Source organism: Carlito syrichta, unplaced genomic scaffold, assembly GCF_000164805.1.
Source record: "Carlito syrichta isolate Samal-C Ts95f unplaced genomic scaffold, Tarsius_syrichta-2.0.1 Scaffold288787, whole genome shotgun sequence".
Classification (NCBI taxonomy): domain Eukaryota; kingdom Metazoa; phylum Chordata; class Mammalia; order Primates; family Tarsiidae; genus Carlito; species Carlito syrichta.
This window is the reverse complement of record NW_007232883.1, coordinates 276,931-298,179: the sequence shown is the minus strand read 5'-3', so window position 1 is coordinate 298,179 and position 21,249 is coordinate 276,931. Positions and strand designations below refer to the sequence as shown.

Here is a 21,249-nt window from a genome sequence, read left to right as displayed (position 1 = left end):
GACTTTGGCAAAGTCTTTAGGGTATAAAAATAAATGTGCAAAAGACAATCACATTTCTTTTACACCAATAATAAACAGAAACTCAAATAAAAAGCACAATCCTATTCACAATAGCCACACACACACAGAAAAAGGAAATACCTTGGCATCTTCCTAACCAGAGATGTGAAAGACCTTTACAATGAAAACTTAAAAATTCTGCTCAAAGAAATCAAAGATGACATAAACAAGTGGAAGAATATTACATGCTCATGGATTGGAAGAATCAATACTGTGAATATGTCCATCCTACCTACAGCAATCTACAGGTTTAATGCAATACCCATCAAATTACCAGCAACACTCTTCTCAAAAAACAATACAGGAATTCATATGGAAACACAAATGACCAAGAATAGCCAGAACAATCCTCAGTAAATAAACAAACAAACAAACAAACAAACAAAAAAGCAAGAGGTATCACATTACCAGACTTCCAATTGTACTGTAAAACTACAATAAACAAAAGAGCTTGGTACTCGTTCAGAAATAAGCATATAGACCAATGGAAAAGAATTGAGATTCCAAAAACAATACCTCAATTTCTCAACCAACTCATCTTCGACAAAGCCTCCATCATGTTCCACTGGGGAGAGGAGAAATTAGTCAGTAAATGGTGGGGGAAAACTGGCTGACCACATGCAGAAGATTCAAACAAGACCCCTATCTATCCCCATACACAAAAATTAACTCTAAATTGTTGGGAGCCAGCTATGGAGGCCCACTGAGCATTAGGGATCAGGAAGGGCTGTTGACCCTGAGACCACTAGGATGCATTTGGTAGTTATTTGACCCCATTTCCTCCCCCTTTCTACTCAGCACTAATCAGATTAAGCTCCTGTGAGCTCAAAACATAAAAACTCTGAGACCAGGATGAACACAAGCTAACTTTAGAAGTTCACTGTTCCCATTCTTTCACAAGCTGCCATTTTGGCTTTCATACAACTTATAATTCAAACTCATGTCACATCTAAGAGCCTTAGTATTGGTCACAGGCTTCTGGGTCATGATCTTAGGATTTATTGAAGGTATAAATTGTAGAATACAGTTTTAGAAGACAGCCATTTTGTTGAAAGAATGTGCCTGGGTTACTTGCAGGTAGCCCACTGTGAACTTTGGACTGGGCCACATCCCAAACATTCTCGGATGGGCCACTTTCATTTGTAAAGTAAATACTTAAGCTTCTATAGAATTGTTTAACTTGGCATAAATCAATCAACTTAGGATGAAAAAGGTTTATAGAATATGTCAGTCACAAATTAGGTTATCCTTCATTATGGGATTTTAAGATTATCATATGAGAAGGGTTTAAAGGCAATAATTGATTAAGTTTTCATGGATTAAGGTTTCTGGTGGGTGGGGGACGCCCCTCCCACATCTGACTTTTTGTATAAAGACCCATTGTAATTCCCAATAACACACATCACTTCTGCACTAGACTGGAGTCCAGTCTCTTTCTCTCTTTCTTCGTCCCCTCAATTGCTGACGCCGTCTCCACCTTTGGGGTACCCTGAACCCAGCTGGAGCTGGTCTCTGGCACTAAATTGATCAGAGATCTAAATGTAAAACCTCAAACCATAAGAACCTTAGAAAATGCTGGACATACCCTTATGTAAATTGGAACTGGCATCCAATTCCTGAATAAAACCCAAAACGCATGGGCCATAAGAGATAAGATAGACAAGTGGGACCTCATTAAACTGACAAACTTCTGCAAAGCAAAGAAACCATCAAGAGAGCAGGGAGACAGCCCACAGACTGGGGAATAGTACTTGCTAACTCCAGACAAAGGCCTAACTCTAGACAAAGGCCTAACATCTCTAGACAAAAGCCTAACATCTTGGATCTACAAGGAACTCAAACATGCTGAAAAGAAAATGACAAACGACCCCATTAAAAAGTGGCCCAAAGATATGAACAGACACTTCACAAAAGAAGACATACAAGTGGTCAACAGACACATGAAGAAATGTTCAACCTCAATTTACAATAAGGTGGTAATATCATCATCAAGGAGATGAAAATTAAAACTACACTGAGATACCACCTAACTGCAGTCAGAATGGCCCTTATCAATAACTCAAAAAATAACAGATGCTGGAGAAGATGTGGTGAACAGGGAACACCTCTACACTGCTGGTGGGAGTGTAAACTAGTGCAGCCTCTGTGGAAATCAGTGTGGCAATTCCTAAAAGCTCTAAAAATCGACCTCCCATATGACCCCACAATCCCCCTACTGGTAATATACCCTGAAGAACTCAAATCACTCTATCAAAAAGATAACTGCCCACATATGTTTGTCGCAGCATTGGTCACAATAGCAAGAACCTGGAACCAACCATGCTGTCCATCAAAAGAGGACTGGATTTTTAAAATGTGGTACATATACACGATGAAATACTATGCAGCTATAAAAAAGAACAAAATCATGAATTTTGCAGCAACCTGGATTGAACTATAGTCTATAATACTAAGTGATCTCTCACAGAAACAAAGATCTGAGTATCAAATGTTCTCACTCAAAAGTGGACCTTGAACATCTATCATAATACTATACAAAAAGGATTGACAGTGGTGAGAATCTGGGGGGGCAGGGAGGGCAAGGGTGGTGGGATTAATGGCAGTCAATATCTGTCTGGGGATGTTGAATGATGCATATTTGTATACCTAACCCTTAACTGCACCCCGCAATTTTAAAATAAAAAATATGATTAAAAAAATTTAAAAAGTTGATCAGTCTTAATAAGTCTATGAATCCACGTTGGTTTATTTTTTTTTTTTATTTTAAAGATGTGGGGTACAATTCAGTATTAAGTATACAAGTGGTCACTGTACAGGTAAAGTTTGGGCTTCCCTTTGGTCCCCTCTTTGCCTGGTTTGAGATCAGGTACCCTTATTGATGTTGTGTCCTCCCTGCCAACCCCATCCCAGAGTGTCCTACTACTACCAATACCTTTCTTAAAGTATTATGGGGATTGTTCAGGGTCCGTTTATGAGTGAGAACATATGGTACTCTGCTCTTTCTTTGTGATAGATCACTGAGTATGATATACTGTAAATTCATTCAAGTTGCTGTGAAGTCCATGTGTTTGTCCTTCTTTATGGCTGCATAATATTCCGTTGTGTATATGTACCACATTTTCTTAATCCAATCCAGTTTCAGTGCACAGCATGATTGGTTCCATGTTTTTGCTATTGTGAACAGTGCTGCAATAAACTTGCGTGTGCAGGCATCTTTTTTGTAGAATGACTTGAGTTCCTCTGGGTATATTCCCAATAGGGGAATTGCTGGGTCATATGGAAGGTCAATTTCTAGTTCTTTCAGAAATCGTCACACTGTTTTCCAAAGAGGTTGCACTAGTTTGCATTCCCACCAGCAGTGTAGAAGCGTTCCTTTTTCTTCTCATTCTCTCCAGCATCTGTTGCTGTTTGTTTTATTGATGCCCATTCTTACTGGGGTTAGGTGGTATCTCAATGTGAAAACCATGTTTTGAGATCTCTGCTTTTCTTTAGTAGTTTTCCATCTTCTATTCATTGATTTTTACTCCAATCTTTTTCTTTTCTTCAACTTATTTTGGATTTCATTTGCTCTACCCAGTAAGAAATAAAATAAGTAGAACATTTGAACAAAATCTTACAGAAAGAAGATATATAGTTGGAAAACAAGTCCATGAAATAACTTTCAATGTCCCTAGCTATTCAGAAAATGCAATTTTAAACCACAATAAGATACCACTTCACAATTATTGAGATGCCTGAAGTGTAATCCTCACATACTGCTGATGGGATTGTAAAATGATACAGCTATCTTGGAAAACAGTTTTGCTGTTTCTTAGCACTTAAATGGTAGCCTATTGTATGATCCAGCCATCCAATTCTTAGGTATTTACCCAAGGGAACTGAAAGTGTATGTATATACAAAGAATAGCATATGTGGGATTTTATTTTGGTGATCTGGATTCTTCTGCTGATGTTAGGGTTTTGGTGGTTTTGCATTTCCAGCTTCCTTTGGTGACTTGTTAGGCTGTTAGCTTGTGATCTTTCCATTTTTTTTTCAAGTGTGTTTGTAAAGATATGAATTCCCCTCTTACTATTGCTTTCATGGCATCCCAGAGGATTTGGTAAGATATTTCTTCATTTTCATTTGTTTCCAGGTACCCTTTTTTCTGTGTTTTGATTGACCCAGGAGTTGCTTAGCATTGTACTGTTTAGAGTCCATGTCCTTGTGTGTTTGGGGGAACAATGTTAGTGTTGATACTTATTTGTATCCCACTGTGGTCTGAGAAGGTACAGGGCAAGATTTCAATCTTATGAAATTAGTTTATGTTTGATTTATGGCCAATGATGTGGTCGATCTTGGAGTATCTTCCATATGGTGATGAGTAGAGTGTATATTCTGTGGTTGTTGGGTGGCGTGTTCTGTAGGTATCAATTAGGTCCATTTATTCAAGAGTCTCATTGGGGTTCTGGGTCTCCTTGCTGACTTTTTGTCTTGATCTGTCTAGGGTTGTGAGTGGGGTATTAAAGTATAATACCCCACTTACATAATATAATAGTGTTAGAGTCAATCTCTTTTTTAAGTTTTCCTAGAAGCTGCTTTATGAACATTGGTGCTCCTATGTTAGGTGCATATATGTTTAGGATGGATATTTCTTGTTCATGGATTGAAACTTTTATCATTATATAGTGACCTTCATGTTTTTTAATTTTTGAAAGCTTAAAGGGTATTTTGCCTCAGCTTAAGATTGCAACTCCAGCTTTCTTTTGTGTTCCATTCACCTGAATTTTTGTTTCACATCCTCTTACTTTGAATCTGTAATTGTCCTTTCTGATGTGATGAGTCTCTTGGAGACAATATATTGTTGCCTCGTGATATTTTATCCATTTTGCTGTTCTATGTCTTTTCAGTGGTGCATTTAGTCCATTCACATTCAGGCTAATTATTGAAATGTGAGGGTTTATCTTTGTCATGAGGTTCTTATAGAGTTGTACATATTTGTTTGTTGCTTCTGTATTTAATACTTTTTAAGTGTTTCTTATAGAGCTGGTCTGGAGGCAGCATAAGTTCTTAGGGATTGGATATCTGGGAAAGATCTTAATTCTTCCTCACTGATGAAACTTAGCTTGGCTAGGTAGGTTATTCTTGGTTGAAATTGTTTATCTTTGAGAAATTTGAAGATTGGGGTCCAAGCTCTCCTAACCTGAAGTGTTTCTGTAGATAAATTTGCTGCTATTCTGATTGTACTTTTTTGGTAGGTAGTCTGACCTTTTTCTCTTGTTGCTTTTAGGATTTTTTCCTTTACATCTGCTTTGTTCAGGCAAACTATTATGTGTCTGGGAGTTGGTCTTCTCATTTGTTGTCTTGCAGGGGTTCTCTAAATCTCTTATGTTTAAATTTTCACATCACTGATGAGGTGAGGGAAGTTTTCATGAATAAGTTCATGGGATGTTCATTCCAGAGTGATCTCTGTCTCTGTTTCTGCTTCAGGAAGTCCAATTACTCTTAGGTTCAATCTCTTGAAGTAATCGCTCATCTCTTGTGGGTTTTGTTCTGTCTTTTTAAGCTTCTTTTCTATGTTTTTGACAGTTTGGCTTAGTGCTATATTTTGGTCTTCAAGTTCTGAGATTCTGTCTTCTGCTTGGTTCATTCTGCTTTCTATGCTTATTAGTTTGTTATTTATTTCAATCACAGTATTCTTTACTGCTGTTATCTCAGTTATTAACTCCTTCCTATTTTCCTCTTATCTCTCCTCAATTCTTTTTATTCTCTCTATTAATGCCGTGATGTCTGGGTTTGTATTATATGACCAGTCATTCTGGGGGCTCTTCATTTTTTGCATTCCAAAGTCTGTATTCTTATTATCTGATTTCCCAGGGGTCTGTGTAAGGCCTATATTCTTCTTTTGCTTTTTCCTCATTTGTGTGGATTTTCCTCCCCACTTTTTCCTTTTTTCTGTATCTTCTTTAAATAAGTTGTTCAGGGGTGGTGGAGTTGCTTTTACTTCTGTTTGCTCAATCTCATATTCTTCTTTGTGTGAATCCTCTGAATTTTTTAATTCTGAAGATGGACTTTAGGTTAGGGGCTATTCTTTTGCAGTTTTGAGATTTATTTGAGGGGGGACTGTGATTCAAAGTCTATCTGCAGATCACAGTATCCAATGAGAGGTGTATGGGTATGCTGGAACTCACTTCCCACTGCCTTATAATCTGTTCATGCAGTGGGAGTATAGGTTTTCTCCCTGAAGGTGAAATGAGGTAAGAAAAAGGAAAGAGATGAAAGAGGGAGGAGGGTGAAACAGAAGGTGGAGAGAGAGAAGAGAAGAGAGAAAATAGCAGTCAACAGATATATGAAAAAGTGTTCAACCTCACTAGTCATTAAGGAGATGCAAATTAAAACTACACTGAGATACCAAGTAACTCCAGTCAGAATGGTCATCACCAGTAACTCAAAAAATAACAGATGCTGGAGAGGATGTGGTGAAAAGGGAACACTTCCTCACTGCTGTAAACTCATACAGCCTCTGTGGAAATCAGTGTGGTGATTCCTAAAAGTTCTAAAAGTCAACCTTGCAATCCACCTACTGGGAATATACCCAGAAGAACTCAGGTCACTGTATGAGAAAGATATTCGCACACGTATGTTTATCACAGCATTGTTCACAATAGCAAGAACATGGAACTAACCATGCTGCCCATCAAAAGAGGACTGGATTTTTTTAAAATTTGGTACATTTGCACAATGGAATGCTACACATAAAGAAGAACAAAATCATGAACTTCACAGCAACCTGGCTGGAATTAGAGTTTATAATACTAAGTGATCTCTCACAGAAACAAAGAGCTGAGTATACATATTTTCACTCATAAGTGGACCTTGAGCAACTACTGTGTTACTTCAGGAAAGGGACTGAAAGTAGCGAGAAACTGCACGGAGGAGGAGGTGGGTAGCTGGGATTGATAGTAGTTGATATCTGCCTGGGGAATGGGGAGGAACACCTCATACATAAGGGTAGCTGCATGGTGAATATTTGTATACCTAGGCCTGAATCATACCCCACAATTTTAAATAAATAAAACAAAAAATGTATATGTATGCTCATAGCATGTTCATTTGAAATAGTCAAATACTGGAAACAACCCAAAAATCCATCATTATGGGAATGGTGTATATGCTGAAGAATATCCATACATGCATAGTATGCAACAATAAAAAATAATGAATTATTGACCCTCCCACCAACATTAAAGGATCTTAAAATGATGACAGTGAATATTTTTGCTTGGGTGATCTGTCCATTGAGAAACAGTCAGACAAAAATGCATACTGTATGATTTATAGGTGATCTGCATTCATAGAAAATATAAGAAATGAAAACCAATCTACAGGGAAAGGAAAAAGGTGAATGGTTTACTGGAATGGTTTACTGGAATTATGTAGGGGATGACAATTGTAGAGGACATGGGCATGAATAAACTTCTGGGGCCATTGGGTATGTTCATTATCTTGATTACAATGTTTGTTTCATGAATATGCATATAAGCCAAATAGAAATTATACACTTTAAATATATGTACTTTACAGTATGACAATTATCTTCAATAAAGAAAAAGCAAGCAAGGTACAAAATGAACTGGTATCAACAATTGAACTAGATCTATATGTCCATTTGCTTATTTTTCAGGATGGATTGCTATTCTGGGTGCCCTTTGGTTGCTAATTTTAACTGCTATCTATGATTTTGAGATAATTCTACACAGAGTGGATTGGGCAGCACTTCTGTTCTTTGCAGCACTCTTTGTTCTGATGGAGGTAAGATTTTAGAAATTTTGGTATTTCATATTTTATTTGGAATGAAGAAAGCCGAGATCTGTGAGTCTTCCTACATATTCTGTGAGTGGAAAATTAAGGAAGTTGTAATTGAACCATTTTAGGTTCACCAGCTTTTACCACATCCACCTAAATATTTGTGATAACATTGTTTATTTGGTTGCTGTCTTATTTTCTTGCTATTATATTTTTGGTTTGTTAACTTGTTCTAATTTTACTTACTAAAAAGTAGAATTTGCTCTAGGTTGAGTTTGAAGCAAAATGACTTGTACCAGGAAGTTTACAGGGTAATATGACATTAGTGATATCTTTAGCATTGTCTAATATTTGAGTAGTTATTTCTGTTATCATAGAAAAGATGCCATTGTAGAAAAGAGTAAATAATATGCATTTTTTCAGTTACAGTTATTGTTACACAGTGATTCGCAATACTTTTAAGCCTTGAGACTTCATTTACAAACATGTGTCTTCCTCATACACAAAGGTTTACTAACATGGAATAATACTACTCCTCAAAGGATTACTCTTAAGCACCATTTATTTGCATTTCTTATATTTAACATGTATTGAGTCTTCAGTTTTATTAAGTTAAAATATTTTCTAATTTTCCATGTAATTTCATTTTTGACTCATGGGTTATTTAGAAGTATGTTTTTTTAAATTCCAAGTGTTTGGAAATTGTCCATATTTCTTTCTGTTTTTGATTTTTAATTCAGTTGTGGCCATATACATACTGTGCATGTTTTAAATCATTTGAATCTTATTGAGACTTGTTTTATGGTCTAGCATGTGATCTGTCATAGAGACCATTCACCTGTGCTTGAAAAGAATGTGTACTCTGTTGTTTGCTGGAGTGTTCTATAAATATTAGATATATCATGTTTATTAATCGTTTTGTTTGTCTTCTATACCTTACTATTGATATTCAGTGTTCTATCAATTATGGAGAGTAGAGTATTGCAGTCTTCATTATTATTGTTGAACGGTGTATTTTTTCCTTTCAAGTGTCAGTTTTTACTTCATCTATCTAGATATCTTTTTTTTTTTTTTTTTTGGTGCATATACCTTTATAATTATCTGACCATCTAAATGAGTTGAACTTTTGGCATTGTTAAATGTGCTTTTTTTTCTCTGGTATTATTTTTCTGTTAAGGTCTATTTTGCATATTATTTATAGTCACTTTAGCCCATTTTGTTTACTGTTTGCATGGATTGTCATTTTTAAAAATGACAGTTTCTACCTTTTGACTGACATGTTTAATCCATTTACATTTAATAAAGTTGTACACATAGTTGGGATAATTGACCATCCTGCTATTTGTTTTCAAATATATGTGCCAAATATATGTGCCATATATTTTTCTCTTCTGTTTTCTTTTGAGTTAAATAATATCATCTGTGTACCCTTACTTGTCTTTGTATCAACCATATTTTTAAATTATTTTATTATTTGTTGCTGCAAAGTTTAAGCTATGCAACCTAATTTCTTATAATCTACTTTTGACTGACAGTAACTTATTTCCAATAAATCATAGAAATCTTGCTCCAGTATAACACAGTTTTGCCCTTGCTTCTTTATGCTTTTATTATCATGTGTGTCTTTATGTTATATGCTTATCAAACAATTGTAAAAATTTTTATATTATTCAATGTATTTTAAATTAATTAAGAGAAAAAGAGAGAAAAGCAATAAAATAGGTCTCTGTCTATCTATCTATCTATTTATCATCTGTCTATCTTTTCCATACTTCTATATTTCTTTGTACGGATTTAAATTGCTTTATGGTATCAGCCTGAATAATTTTTTTTCCCAAAATGAACTATACTTTTATTTTTTTTTTCTTTTAATTTTTTTATTTTAAAGATGTGGGGTAAAATTCAGGGTTAGTTATACATATGTTCATTATACAGTTACCCTTGTTGATGAGGTGTGACCCACCTCCTCCAGGCAGATTCCCACTACTGCCAATTCTGCTTCCCCACCCCCTCTCGGCAGTTTCTCACTACTGGCAATCATTCCCTTATAGTATTGCGATAATTATTCAGTTCTGCTTATGAGTGACAACATGTGATATCAGTTATATGCTTCTGTGAAAGATCACTCAGTATTATAGACTCTAAGTCCATCCAGGTTGCTGTGAAGTTCATGGTTTTGTTTTTCTTTATGACTGCGTAATATTCCATAGTGTATATGTACCACATTTTTAAAATCCAGTCCTCTTTTGATGGACAGCACGGTTGCTTCCTTGTTCTTGCAATGGTGCGCTAACCATACATGTGTAGGTATCTTTTTTATAGAGTGATTTGAGTTCTGGGTATATTCCCAGTAGTAGTAGTGTCATATGAGAGGTCGATTTTTAGATCTTTTAGGAAATGCCACACTGTTTTCCACAGAGGCTGTACTAATTTATATTCCCACCAACAATGTAAAGGTATTCCTTTTTCACCACATCCTTTCTAGCATCTGTGTTTTTTGGTTATTGATGATAGCCATCCTTACTGGAGTTAGGAGTATCTCAGTGTAGTTTTAATTTGCATTTCTTTGATGACCAGTGAGGCTAAACATTTTTTCATTTATCTGTTGGCTGCTCATATTGTCTTCTTTTGAGAAATGTCTATTGATATCTTTTGTTCACTTTGTAATGGGGATGTTTGTTTTTTTCTTTTCAGCATTTTGGAGTTCTTTGTAGGTACTAGATTTTAGGTCTTTGTCAGATATAGTAGGTAAATTTTTTTACCAGTCCATGGGCTGTCTCCCTGCTCCCTTGATGGTTTTTTTGACCTTTCAGATGCTTGTCAGTTTGATGAGGTCCCACTTGTTATGTTTTTTTTTTTTTTTTGAGTTGGAGTCTCACTCTGTCGCCCAGACTGGAGTGCAGTGGCCGCTCCCGGCCACCACAGCCTCGAACTGCTGGGCTCCAGCGATTCTTCAGCCTTACCCTTCCAAGTAGCCGGAATTACAGGCATGCGCTACCATGCCCGGCTGAGTTTTTTATTTATTGTAGAGATGAGGTCTTGCTGCCCAGGCGGGTCTCGAACCCGCGGGCTCAAGCAATCCATTCACCTCAGCCTCCCAAAGGCACGGGATTACAGGCTGAGCCACTGAGCCCAGCTTGCACATTTATTTTATACCCTGAGACTTTGCCAAAGTCCTTTATCAGTGCAAGGAGGTTTTTGATAGATTCTCTTGGGTTTTCAAGGTATAGAATCATGTCATCTGCAAAGAATGATAACTTGACTTTCTCTTTTCCTTTTTGGATACCCCTGATCTTCTTCTCTTGTCTGATTGCTCTAGCTAGGACTTCCAAAACTGTGTTGAAAAGGAGAGGTGAGAGTGGGTATTCTTGTCTTGTTCTGGTTTTCAGGGGAAATGGTTCCAATTTCTGTCTGTTTATCAGTATGCTGACTGTGGGTTTCTCGTAGATGGCTCTTACTATTTTGAGGTATGTTCTACTTATGACTAGATAGACCTTTCTTAATATATCTGGTAAACATGTCTACTAGCAACAAATTCCCTGTCTTTGTTTTTATGTGAATACCTTTATTTAGCCTTCATTTTCAAAGTATAATTTTGCTTGATCTATATACAATTCTACTCATTGTTTTTCAGCAGTCCAAATCTGTCTTTCTTTTATTATAGTCTCCATTATTTCTAATGAGAAGTCAGCTGTTAATCATATTGATTTTTTTCCCCTATGCATATTGACTTGCTTTCTGTGGCTGCTTTTGAGATTTTACTTTGTATTTCAATAATCTGATTATGGTGCATTTAGGTGTGCTTTTTTTGCATTTATCCTACTTGTCGTTTTTTTCCCCAAGTGTTAGAGACCTTTAGAATAATTTTGAAATAAAATTTGAATCTTTGGATAGGTTTTTGTGTTGTTTCTTCACAAATATTCTTTTTCACTTCTTAAAATTTATTATTCTTTTCTCTTTCTGGAGCTAATGGTATAGACATGTGGGATTGCTTGATTATGTTGCACACTTTTTGGGATCTTATTTTTTTCTTTATTCTTTTTCTTCTGTGTTCCTCATATTGGATAATTTCTATCAATTTATTTTAATGTCCAGTGAATCTTTTCTTGTCATCTCATATCGTCTGTTGAGTCCCTTTATTTAATTTTACTTGTATTTTTTTTTTCAATTTCAGAATTTCCATTGTTTCCTTAAAAATAATTTTTATCTCTTTGTAATATTCCCTCAATACATCATTATCATCATTTTTCACTTATTTTTCACTTATTTAGGCACGATTTCTATAGTTCTCTGAATATGTTTAAAATTCTTCTTTGAAGTATTTCCTGCATTCACCATCGGGGTCCCCTTCACAAACAATTTCTATTTACTGTTTTTATCTCAGACTATGAGTCATACTTTATTTTAAGCACATCTTGTAATTTTTTCAGATCCTGTATGTTTTATTTTTTATTTTTATTTTTTTTGAGTTGGAGTCTCACTCTGTTGCCCAGACTGGAGTGCAGTGGCCACTCCGGCGATCCTTCCGCCTCAGCCTTCCAAGTAGCCGGAATTACAGGCATGCGCTACCACATCTGATTGATTTTTTGATTTTTTTATTGTAGAGATGAGGTCTCGCTGCCCAGGCGGATCTTGAACCCACGGGCTCAGGCAATCCACTCACCTCAGCCTCCCAAAGACGTGGGATTACAGACTGAGCCACCGAGCCCAGTTCATTCTATGTTTTAGATAATATATTTTAACCACTTTGGAAGCTGATTAATCTCCTTGAGGCATTGTTGATTCCATTTTTATGAAATGGCCTCTTTGTCTCTAGAAGTAATTTTTTCTTAAGCTAATTTTGTCTGATATTAGCATAGCCACTACAGGATTCTTGTTGTTGTTTTTACTTTTTGTATGGCATATATTTTTCCCTCCTTTTACTTTTACTTTCAATCTATTTGTGTTTTTGAATATAATATTATATCAGTATTCTCTTATAGACAGTATATAGTTAGATCACATTTAAAATAATTATTTCAGGCTATGTCTGCCTTTTAATTTGTATTTTTATTTCATTTACATTTAATTCATCTCCTGAGAAGGCTGTATTTATGTATTACATTTTTCTGCTTTGTATTTTTAAAATGTATCTTTGTCTTTTTCCTTGTTCTTTCTATTAAAGTTGTCTGTCTCTGTTTACATCACACACACAACTTTTTGTCTTCATGAATTCCCAGCTGATTGCTCTAGTGTTTTTTTAAGTTCTAACTTTTTATAGAGCAATTTTAGGTTCAGAGCAAATTTGAGAGGAGGGTACAGATTTCCCATACACCCCAACCACCACACAGGCATAGCCTCCCCCATTGATATTCTCTTCCACAATGGCACATTTGCTGCAATTGATAAGCCTATATTGACACATCATCATCACCCCAAATCCACAGTTTACATCAGTGTTCATTCTGGGTGTTATACAGTCTGTAGGCTTGAACACATGTATAATGACATTTATCCACCAATATAGTATCATACAGTGCAGTTTCACTGCCCTAAATATCACCTGTGTTCTACCTAGTCATTCTTCCTTCCGCCTAACCTCTGAAAACCACTGATCTTTTTACTGTTATCATAGCTTTGGATTTTCTAGACTGTCTTATAATTGGAATCATACATTATGCTGTCTTTTCAGATTGACTTTTGTCACTTAAGTTTTTTTCTAGTCTTTTCATGGCTTGATCAATCATTTATTTTAAACTCTGGAAAACAATCCATTGTCTGAATGTACCACAGTTTACTTATCCAAGCAGCATCTTTATTGCTTCTAAGTTTCAGCAATATAATAAAGCTGCTATAAACATCCATGTGCAAGTTTTTTCCTGAACATAAGTTTTCAAATCATTTGAGTAAATATGAAGAAATATGGCCAGAGAGATAATTGGAACATCCAGAGCACTCCCAAGTTGGTAGAGTCTTCAACATATATCCCAGGAACTTATGGGCTTTATTGGGACCATGATTGTATTTTCTTACTACCCAGTGCCTAGTACTTTTTCATGTAGTTGTGGGTATGAGAGTAATAATGATTCTCTGAGAAGAGGTATATGATATTTATCTTCTGAGATGTTTATTTTTAGGTCATTTTGTACTTCTTAATTCTTTAATTTTTTCTGTATATCTCCTTTATAGCTCATTCCATTCTTTCTAATTGCTTCCTAATATATTTTCTCTTCTATTTATACTAACCTAGGCAATTAGGGGAGCCTAACAAGGCATATTGATTTAGGTGCCTTGACACTGGGAATGGCTATTATGTCTCAGTGTCTTCTCCTTATATTCATTTATACTGCAGTATCCTAGTGATAAGAATCAGGCAGTTGGGACTTCTGAGAAGATGGCAGCAGAGCCAGTAGGAATATGTGAGTCCCTGTGTGAGTAAGTGTAAGAAAAATTTCCCCTACATGTCTGTAAGTGTGTGTGTGAGTTGCTATGTGGGGATATGGGAGCAAGTGGCCAGGGCTCTCCTGGTGAAGTGGCTAGTGTGACAGCTGCTCTGCTTGGGCCCTAGCACTTCCTGGTACACAGAAGCTGAGCACCATTCTTTGTGAAATCAGCAAAGCCTTTCCCAGGAAGAAGCTACCAGGTGTAACTGTTGGCTTCAGGCTCTGCCTCACCACTGAAGCTCCTGGCTGGACTTTGGCAACAAGAGCTGTAGAGGGAGCACAATGAGGGAGCCCACAGGCAGAGCCCCACTGGAGAAGATGAGGGAACCCACAGGCAGAGCCCTGCTGCCACCGTCTTGAAAACTGGATGGGAAAGTGCTCCAACTTGCTCACCATGAAGTGACAGACCCACTCTCTGTGATCCGTGGATTAACTACTCAGGAGTTGATCATGACCCACAGGGAATATATTGAAAACACAAACTCTGGAGGGACAAGATGAGGGCTGAGTCTCATGTGCCCCACCCTGTACACTGATTCAGCCACAGGAAAAAGGGTGTGACCAGAAGAGGTTGAAGAAGACCTCAGAAGAGATCAGCGGTGAGTCCAAAGCTGACCCAACCCCCTCCTCCCCAGCAGGTCTCTGAATGTCAGACCTACATGGTTGGAGCGTGACTGAGAGGTATGAACCCAGGCAGAGCCTGGAAGTCAGCTGTGATATGAGAACTCCCTTACAGGCAGGCCTGACTGGGACACTCCCTGTGGGTACATACATGGGGAAGAGACAATTCCGCACATCTCCACTGGAGAGGATCCCCCTGCCCATACAATAGTGGGAGGGGAGGACTGAAGCCCTACTCACCCCCACTGCCTCTTCCTCCTTCCCTAGTCAGACACTGGAGAGATTGTGAATAAGGCCACAGCTCCACAAGAGACACAAGAGGGGCTAATCCGTGAGCAGCTGAGAGGAACAATGACAGAAACTTCCACAGAGGGCAGTTTTGTTGTTGTTGTTGCTTTTCTGTTTGTTTTTTATTGTTAAAGTTTTTCCCTTTCCCTTTGTACATGAATATGTATGTGAGTGTTCCATCTGTTTCCCCCCAACCTTTTTTCCTTTTTTTGTTCTTTTTTCTTCTGTTTTTGTTTTCTGTTTATGTGTTTATGTGAATGATTGAGTGTTTATCTTTCAGGTTTTTGATGGTTTCCTCTTCTCTTTTTTTAGTTTAATGTGCATATGAATGTATGTGTGAAGGGTTCGATTTGAATTCATTTTATTTTTCTCTTTTTTCTTCTCCTTTCATTTGGTGTTGGACATATGTCTGTGTGTGTGTGTGTGTGTGTGTGTGTGTGTGTGTGTGTGTGTGTCTGTGTGTGTGTGTTTGGTTTTCCTGTTTTTAGTTTGCTTTCTTTTTTTCAAGTTTATTATGGATTTTGTTTGTGTGTGTGTTTAATTTTTTTGTTGTTCTGGATTCTGCTTTTGTTTTTCTGTGTTTTTAAAAATTTTTAAATTTTTGTCCATCTTATTTCATTCTATTTTTTTCTGTTCTCCTCATTGTTGTTACTGTGTCTTGGACTCAGGGAGTATACACACATACCAATTGCATCATCATATAGAGGATTGGTGGGGAGTGGGTCTCAGGGAACCCATTCCACAACTAGTGAACCTTGTCATTTTCAAGTAGTTTCTGAATCTGAGCTTTCCATCTTCTACTTCATTGAATCTCAAAACTACAGGAGATAGCAAAGTATCACACCCACCGCCCTGTTTCAAAACAGAACAAATTCAGAGACCTGATAAGGGAAGAATAGAGGGCTGGGGAAACATTAGAAGAGAAATCTTCTCCCACTGCCATGGAATGATGAAACTAAAGAGAAAAGAAAGGGATCAGTCACAAATGAGAAAAAATCAATAGAAGAATACAGGTAATTCCAGGTGTAATAAAGATAAAATGCCTAATACTAATCTTATTGAAAGTATTTCAGGCAATCAAGAAAGTTGGAACTCTCTCCATATCATTTTATGAAGTTAACATCACAGTGCTACTCAAACTGGGTAAAGATCCAACAAAGAAAGAGAGCTACAGCCAATATCCTTGAGGAACATAGATGCTAAAATTCTCAACAAGATTTTAGCAAACCAGATCCAACAACACATCTCAAAATCATCCACCATAACTAAGTGGGTTTTATTCCCTGGATGCAGGACTGGTTCAACATAGGTAAGACCACAAACATAATTATACATCAACAGATGTAAAAAAAAATGATTATATGATTAGATGCAGAAAAAGCTTTTGATAAAATCCAGCACCCCTTTATGATAAAAATCCTCAAGCATCTAGGCGTAGATGGAACATACTCAAAATAGTAAGAGCCATCTATGAGAAACCCACAGTCAACATACTGCTTAACAGACAGAAATTGGAACCATTTCCCTGAAAACCAGAACAAGACAAGGACACCCACTCTCAATCCTCTTGTTCAACATATTATTGAAAGTGTTAAATAGAGTAGTCAGACAAAAGAAGGAAATCATGGGTATCCAAATAGGAGAAGAGGAAGTTAAATTATCCCTCTTTGCAAATGCCATGATTCTTTACCTTGAAAACCCAAGATAATCTGCCAAAAACCTCCTTGCACTGATAAAGAATTTTGGCAAAGCCTCAGTGTATAAAATAAATATGCAAAAGTTAGTTGCATTCCTATATACCAACAATAAACAGAAACCAAAATAAAAGCACTGCTCCATTCACAACATCCATACACAAAAAAAACCTTGACATCTTCCTAACCAGAGATGTGAAAGACCTTTACAATGAAAACTGGAAAACACTGCTCAAAGAAATCAAAGATTACACAAACAAATGAAAAAATTTTCTATGCTCATGGATTGGGAAAATCAACATTGTTAATATGTCCATCTTATCCAAGGGAATCTACAGTTGAACATAACACTCATTAAATTACCAGCAGCATTCTTCTTAGACCTGGAAATGACAACACAGGAATTCATATGGAAACATAAATGACCAAGAAAACAAAGTGGGAAGCATCATGCTCCCAAACTTTATAAAGCTACAATAATCAAAACAGCCTGATATTGGTACAAGAACAAGCATATAGACCAATGGAGCAGGATAAAGATTCCAGAAGCAAAACCACTATTTCTCAACTAACTCATCTTTGAAAAACTTCCACCATCAACCACTGGGGAGAGGAGAGCCTATTCTGTAAATGGTGCTAGGAAAACTGACTGACCACATGCAGAAGATTTAAACAAGATCCCTACCTATTGCTATATACAAAAATCAACACTAAATGAATCAAAGTCCTAAAAATAAAACCTCAAACTATAAGAACCTTAGAAAATGCAAGTGACACCCTTATAGAAATTGGGAACTGGCTACCAATTCCTGACCAAAACCCCAAGTGCCCAGGCCATAAGAAATAAGATGGACAAATGGGACCTTATCGAAATGACAAGCTTTTTCAACACCAAAGAAACCACTGAGAGAGTGAGGAGACAGCCCACAGACTGGAAAAAATAATCTTCCAACAGTATTTGACAACAAACAGTCCCATTACAAAGTGGGCAAAATATATGAATAGACTATATAAGAGCAGCCAACAGATACATGAAAAAATGCTCAGCCTCACTAATCATCAAAGAAATACAAATTAAAACCACACTGAGATTCTACTCAACTCAGGATGGCCATCATCAATAACTCAAAAAACAACAAATACTGGAGAGGATGGGAGGAAAAGGGAACAATTACACACTGTTGGTAGGAGTGTAATCTATGTGGAAAAGAGTGTGGCGATTCCTAAATAATCTAAAAGTCAACCTGTCATCCAACCTCGCAAACCTCCTACTGGGAATATGCCAGAGGAACTCAAATCACTCTATGAAAAAGATACCTGCACATGACGTTTATTGCAGCATTATTTACAATAGCAAAAATGAACTAACTGTGCTGCCCATCAAAACTGGACTGGATTTTAAAAAGTGGCACACATACATGATGGAATATTATGCAGCCATAAAGAAGGACAAAGTTATGAACTTTGCAGCAAATTCATTAGACTTAGAGGCTATAATACTGAGTGATCTATCACAAAAACAAAGAGCTGAGTGAGAACACATTCTCACTCATAAGCAAACCAAGAACAACTATTGCAATACTACAAGAAAGGGATGGACAGTCATGGGGAACTGCCAGGGGATAGTGGGGGTGGGGTTGGCAGTAGTGGGAAATTGCCAGAAGATGGGTGCACACCTCGTCAACAAGGGTATTTGCATAATGAACATTTGTTTACCTAACCCTGAATTGTACCCCACATATTTAAAATAATTTTTTAAAGGAATCTTAGAAAACACAGGAGACACCCTTACAGAAATTGGCATAGGCAGCCAATTTCTGATCAAAACCCCAGGTGTCCAGGTCATAAGAGATAAGATAGATAAGTGGAACCTAAGTAAACTGAAAAGCTTCTGCAAAGCAAAAGAAACCATCAAGAGAGTGGGGAGACAGGCCCACAGAATTGGAAAAAGTGTTTGCTAACTGTATGTGTCAGAAAGACCTAACATCCAGGATCTACAAAGAAAGGAAAAAAATATGCTGAAAGGAAAAAAACGAACAACCCCATTAAAAAGTGAGCAAAAGACATGGATAAACATTTCTCAAAAGAAGATATACAGGCAGCCAACAGACACATGAAAAAGAGTTCAACCTCACTAATCAGAGAAATGCAAATCAAATCCACATTGAGACACCACCTCACCCTAGTAAGAATGGTCATCATTAATAAAACAAACAGCAACAGTTGCTGGTGAGGATGTGGAGAAAAGAGTACTCTTCTACACTGCTGGTGGGAATGTAGACTAATTCAACCAAACTGTGTGGCAATTTCTGAAAGAACAGGAGACTGACCTTCCATATGACCCAGCAATCTCCCTTATGGTATTATACCTAGAGAAATGCAAATCATTCTACAAAAAAGATACCTGCACTTGCATGTTTATTGCAGCACTATTCACAATAGCAAAAACATGGAACCAACCCTGCTGCCCATCAAAACTTGACTGGATTAAAAAATATGTGGCACATATACACAATGGAATATTGCACAGCCATAAAGAAGGACAAACATATGTACTTTGCAGCAACTTGGATGACTTTAGAGTCTCTAATACTCAGTGATCTATCACAGAAACAAGGAACTGAATACCATATGTTCTCACTCATAAGTGGACCCTACACATTTATCATAATACTATAAGAAAGGGATTGGCAGTAGCGGGATATTGCTGGGGTGGGAATAGGGGAACATAACATCAATAAGGTTACCTGATCTTTAACCAGGCAAAGTGGAGATCAAAGGGAGGCCCAAACTTTACGTGTATAATGTCTACTTGTGTACCTAATCCTGAATTGTACCCCACACCTTAAAAATAAATATATATATAAAATAAATAAGTATATTAACTATTGGGGAAAAAAGGAATCAGGCAGTTTCTGAATATGAGCACTAAACCAGGACATTTTAGCTACTTAGTTCCCTTGGGATCTGTATCCAATAGTACAGATACTTGTAGCATTGGTTCAATTTTTTCTTACTAAGTCAGAATATAGTTTTGTAAAATTTCATTTTATTTTTTAAAAAATTCAAGCGAGACCTCATCTCTACAATAAATAATAAAAAAAAATTAGCCGGGCATGGTAGTGCATGTCTGTACTTCCAGCTACTTGGAAGGCTGAGGCGGAAGGATTGCCAGAGCCCAGCAGGTCGAGGCTGCGGTGGCCAGGAGCGGCCACTGCACTCCAGTCTGGGCGACAGAGTGAGACTCCAACTCAAAACCCCCTCCCCCCAAAAAAAATTCTGTAAAGTCTTGGAATATAGTATGCCTTCTCCTAGAAAAAACAGATTTCATTTGTGCTTGAAATTAATGTCAGCAAAACCAGCCCAGCAAAATTGCAGCTTTCTAATAACTGAATATAATTTTGAAATAGATGTTGGTGTTGGTATTAAATGAAAGAGGCAATTTTGGTGCAGAAATTAAGAGGAAGGATTTCTGATTACAACTAAGGAATGCGTTCTTTGTTTCCAACTTCTCTGTTTTGATTTGAGTCCTCAGCAGACTATATTAATCCATCTTAATTACTTGTATCTTCTTGACACCATATCATCAGTTTAGAAAAACAACAGATAACTGAGTTTATTATTATTACATTTCAAAAATTGCTTGTACAAATTGTTGTGGTTTTCTAGAAAGTTCAATGATTCTTCAACTTGAGTAGACTCTGGCATGGAGTGGAGATGGATGAATTGAAATCTTTCTCCCATGCCATGAATACCACAAAACCATGAGAGCACCCCAGTGGGCAGCAGACTCAGGGGAGATGTCTGCAACAATCCTCAGGTGCAGGAGTGACTCTTCCAATTCAGATTAATAGGTTACATTTAGCATCATTTTAAGAGCGTAGGCTTTAGCATCAGAGAGATCATGTTTAGATAGCAGCCTTGCCACTTCCTAGTTATGAAATTTCAGACAAACTATTCAATGCCTTTAAGCCTCAATTATCTGATTTTTAGGCTAGGTTTATAAGTACTAATCTTGCATTGCTGCTTGTGAAGAACCAATAAGATCATATAAAAGAACTGAGCCCCATACTCATAGCTGGCACTCAAAATTGCTTGGTTCAACCGGTGTCAATTTCAACCCACTCAGTTAGCCCAGAAGATTATGGGGTATTATATAGGGAGGTCCTAGGCAAACTCTCTGGTCTACACAAATCTCACACATGCAGTTCCCCTGCCCCAGTAGCCATTCCCTTCAGAGTGGCTTGCCCTCAACTTGATGCACTTCCCTGAATTCCTTGTTTCATATCAGCTATCAAATACCTACCTTTGGCCTTTGCCAGGTTTGAGTGCTTCCTGAGTATTTTACTGCCATCATAGACCTTGGCTCTCCAGCAAACAT

The 21,249-nt window shown here is 37.1% G+C and overlaps 1 pseudogene; it reads left to right on the top strand.

Annotated features, from left to right (window-relative positions):
• Positions 1 to 21,249, top strand: part of LOC103255967 — a 317,052-nt pseudogene that overhangs the window by 108,499 nt on the left and 187,304 nt on the right.